The sequence below is a fragment of the Caretta caretta genome, chromosome 20, assembly GCF_965140235.1.
Source record: "Caretta caretta isolate rCarCar2 chromosome 20, rCarCar1.hap1, whole genome shotgun sequence".
Lineage (NCBI taxonomy): Eukaryota > Metazoa > Chordata > Testudines > Cheloniidae > Caretta > Caretta caretta.
The window spans coordinates 12,808,069-12,812,667 of NC_134225.1; the positions used below are offsets into that span (position 1 = coordinate 12,808,069).

At 49.6% G+C, this 4,599-nt stretch overlaps 1 long non-coding RNA gene across 1 annotated transcript; it reads left to right on the top strand.

The window, feature by feature from the left end:
- The first annotated feature begins 241 nt into the window (after positions 1-241).
- Positions 242-2,608, top strand: LOC142069612 (uncharacterized). The gene is made up of 3 exons (XR_012665537.1): positions 242-312; positions 1,414-1,479; positions 2,313-2,608. It is a non-coding gene; the product is annotated as an uncharacterized LOC142069612 (long non-coding RNA).
- The last annotated feature ends 1,991 nt before the right edge of the window (positions 2,609-4,599 follow it).

Consider the following 4,599-nt stretch of genomic DNA (forward strand, 5'->3'; position numbering starts at 1 on the left):
TGTGTGATGGGTAATGGAAATAACGGTCAGAGTGGGATATATGACTGAGGGTGATGGAAAATGTAAATCTGCCACAGATCCCCATTTTTCCCACGTCCACCCAGTCACCTGTTCTTTCTCTGATTTACCTGTGGCTCGTAAAAGCATGTGCTGGCAGTCAAAGGGCACTTCTAGCCAGAGAGAGCTCATGTGTCCCTGATTTCCTCTAGGCCAAAGAGAATGCCGAGCTGCTGGAGAACTTGTACAAAAGCACCATCACGTACTTCTGTAGCAGCTGGGAAGAGATGCGGGCAGTTGCAGCCAAGTTAGCTGGTGAGAGATGATGCCCAGTGTCCCTTTTGGTATTCCCATTGAGGGAGAGAGAAGAAAATCCCACTGTGCAGCCATTAATCTCTCTGTGCCTCAGCTTCCCATCCATAAATGGGGATGTTAATATCCCTACCTCTCCAGTGTGGTGGTCGGAGGAAATCATGACTTGCTATAAAGTGCTTTGGGATTGTTGCAGGGAAAGCATGGTGCAGTCATTTAGAAGTAAAGGCTGGGACACTGTCTCGTAGGGCATGTTTACACTTGGAGCTGGGGGTCTAATTCCCAGCTTGATGAGACATACCCGCACTAGCCCTGAGTGCCAAAAATAGAGAGTAGCTGCGATGGCAGGAGCAGCAGGAAGTTTAAGCACCCCAAGTATGATCCCATCCAAACCCCAAAGTCGATTCTCAAGGTGGCTAGCTCCTCCCACTGCTCGTGCTGCTTTACCTACATTCTAATTTTAGCATGCGAGCGCTGTCCGAGCTAGAGTGGGCCTGTCCCATTGAACTGGGAGTGATCTCCCTCGCCCAAAGTGCAGACCCACCCACAGTGTTGCTCAGTGCTCTTCACTACTACTTCATCATTGGGAGGCATGCAGCCCACCTGCCCTCAGCGCCTGCTGTTTCAGGTTCCTGGCCACACCACCTTGTCAAGGAGGCAAAAGGTTCCTCCGCTTTGGCCCTGTGCCCTCTTCTCCCAAGCATACCCAGGTGAGACAGGCAGGCGTTGTGCCCTAAGTCTCACCTATCAGTCACCTTGTGGGATCCCTGCTTAGAACTCACTTATTCCTGGCCCCAGTCCTTTGCTCAGACCACTAGACCAAGACACTAGCTTAGTATGTCTCCAATAACTGACAGCAGTGGCAAGAGGAACACAGACTCTTTAAAGCAAATGGGTTTTGTGTAAAGATTCTTAAAAAAAAAAAAAGTCTTTCTCATTCTCTTCAGTGTGCACTCTAAACTGCACTAGCATCCTCTTGCCCACAGCTCACCCTTAGGCCCACAGTAGGAGAGGCCAAAGACCTGTCTAGGGGCTGCTAATATCACTTTGCACTCAACAAGGGAAGGTTTTATTGTTGTTGTTTGTTTTCCATTGCGTATTTAGGCATCATCCTGGAACACACAGACAGGCAGCGTATGAAATGGCTGGACCTGGACCATCTGCTGATGTGTAAGTAATAAATACAGCTGAAGTTCTGCTCATCCGTGAGTTCTAAAGGAATTTAGCTGACAAGCAGCTGTAACCGATAGCACTGGTGCAAAGTGCATCAGCCACACGTCAAAGGACAAATTCACTCTTGCCCAGTAGAAAGTCAGCTTTAATTTCCCCTGAAGGAGGAAGCTGCAGAGGGTGTGATGTGAGTCCGTGCATCTCCTGGTTGTCCTGGCAAGGCCCCCTCCGCAGCCAGTGCTATCCACTCTTTGGGCTTTATTGGCTCTCTGTGGACTCCCCAGGTGAGGAGAAATTGTAGCCACTTTCTGCTACCCCAAATTTCCCACCAGCAATTTTTCTTCCAGTAGGTGCCCTGCATCCTGCACAAAGCAGCTTGGACCTGGCCTCTGTTCAATTCCAGGGTTATTGGAGCTCAGACAGTGGCTCTTGAATAGAGATGGAAAATAAACTTAAAAGTGGAAGCTATTGAAACAATGGACCTTCTTCCATTTACAGCAGAGTGGATGACTTTCTGGTCGAGTCAGGGTCTCCCCGCTTGTTGGGAGCATGGAAGGGAGCCAATGGAGGAAGCTAAAGCTTTCTTTGTATTGGAGAGCTTCTGTAGCGTGGTATTCAGAGGTAGTAAGTCTCCAGCTATTTCCGGCACAGGTGACAAGATGAAAAGTGAGGCATATTCATCTCTCATGTATTTTCCACCCCAATAGAAGGACTGAGCCTAGTTTCACATTTTACCATGTGATCATTCTGCTCTGGTACTTCAAGATTCTGTGATCACGCTTAGCTGTCATTTGACAGTCTGTATACTAACATGTTGTCCTGTGTCATTTCAGCTCTCCAGGTCCTCAAGAAAGACCCAAGTCCCTCTGTCCAGCTGGTGGCAACGGAGGTCATAAGTGACATCTGTCCTGGCCGAGTGCTTGGGGACTGAAGCGGAACGGAGACAAACAGAAGAAGGCGCTCCAGTAGTATAAGGGCCCTACCGTCAATCAAACGTTAACCCCACCCTTGGCCCTCGTAAGCCTTGCCCACCGGTCACTGGAAGTCCCAAGCCATGAGGTATTACTTCCAGGGTCAAGGCGGACAAATGACCGGAAGCAAGGTGTGTCATGTGACCCCTCTAAGAACTCCTCCCATTGTCCTCTACCAATCGGGATAGGTTTCGCCCTGATAGGAACGCCCCAAGAGAAGATTTGACCAATCAGGGGGAGTTCCGGGGCAGGATGACCTGTCTGGAAGTGGTTCGTGTGACCCCTCTAAGAATTCCTCCCACCACCCTCTACCAATCAGGAGGGGTTTCAGCCACTGGAAACCACCCCGAGAGGAGGTTTGACCAATTATGGGGAGTTCCAGGGCAGGATGACCTCTCTGGAAGTGGTTTGTGTGACCCCTCTAAGAATTCCTCCCACCGCCCTCTACCAATCAGGAGGGGTTTCAGCCACTGGAAACCACCCCGAGAGGAGGTTTGACCAATCATGGGGAGTTCCGGGGTGGGGTGATCTGTCTGGAAGTGGTTTGTGTGACCCCTCTAAGAATTCCTCCCACCGCCCTCTACCAATCAGGAGGGGTTTCAGCCACTGGAAACCACCCCGAGAGGAGGTTTGACCAATCATGGGGAGTTCCGGGGTGGGGTGACCCGTCTGGAAGTGCTTCGTGTGACCCCTCTAAGAACTCCTCCCACCACCTTCTACCAATCGCGATGGGTTTTGGCTGCAGAGGACCGCCCTGAGAAGAGATTTGACCAAAATGGGGCAGGTTCTCGGATTGGGTGAACCGTCCAGAAGAGGGTCATGTGACCCCTCTAAGAACTCCTCCCAACGCCCTCTGCCAATCAGAGTGCAGCACCATCACCCCACAAGTCCCAGCGCTGGGCAGAGGAAGCCATCTCTTACCAAGAAGACATGTTTTAGAAATTGTGGAAAGGCTGAGAGGAAACATGGACTCCTTTACCACCCCCGTGAGACCTTCAGATTTTGTTTTCGCTCCGAGGACCTTTGGAGTTGTGTGGAGAAAGCGCTACAGCAGTGACAGTTCCGAGGAGGGCCCTTTGACTCAACCGTTGATGGCTACGTCGGAACCTGACCCCAAAATCCAAACCTTTGTGAGGCACCCCAGTGAGTGTGACAGCCTCTCATTGTCCATGCCCTAAAGTTGGAAGGCGATTGTGGCTTGGGGGAGTCACAAGGTGAACGGGAAAGATGGCGCTCAGGTAAATGAATGATTAAGAAGCGACTGTCGATCATGGGGGTGTAATGGGGTTCGGAATCGACCTGGCATTGCATAAATCTAAAAACAGGCAGTGGGGTGCTTACACTGTTTTTTGTCTGAAAATCTCTCAACAGCTCGACGATGCCTTTCTAGAGGCCTTTGAGAAGTTGCACATCGGTAGCCCTGTGGGAGTAAATCCATCGCGCATCAGCTGTTTTTGCTCCTGTCTGAGACCCAGATCTCAAGAGGAAAATCCAGAAAAGGACAAAAATGGAAGAATGAACCAGCTCAGACTCCCTCATGGTAGGGGTCATGGCGTCCTTTGTTTCAGGCGGCTGTAAAAGATTGTGTTAAACCAGGCGATTAATAAAACTTATTTAAATGTGTCAGAATGAACGTGTCCCCCTCCATACTTGTGTTCGTAAAAGACGGTCCCAGGAAGAGTCATGTCTCCGCAGACGGCTCTGTTAAAGAAAATCTGTTAAACCCCCAGGAAAGTTGGGGGCTTTGACGGGGTCAATCTTCTTTTTCAAGTGGCCAAAAAGCATCATAAAACTTTTGGTTTCTTGACTTCTTAAATAGAAGACAGGTAGGAGCTTGGCTTTCACACCAGGATGCTTACACTTTACACAAACCAGCTCGAATACGTTTTAAAAGAACCAAGACCGTTCTTTCAGATGTGGACGCGCAATGGCAGGCAGATTTGGTCCGTATGCACTGGTTCTCCAAACACAACAGCGGTTTTAAGTACATCTTAACAGTGATAGACGTTCTATCCAAATATGCCTGGGCCTTAGGCCTAAAAGACAAGATGAGTGGTGAGGTCTCCAAGGCCTTTGAAGCTATTTTTAGCCAAGGTCGCGTGCCTCAAAAATGACAAACTAATCGGTGGAAAGAATTTTGAAACAGACC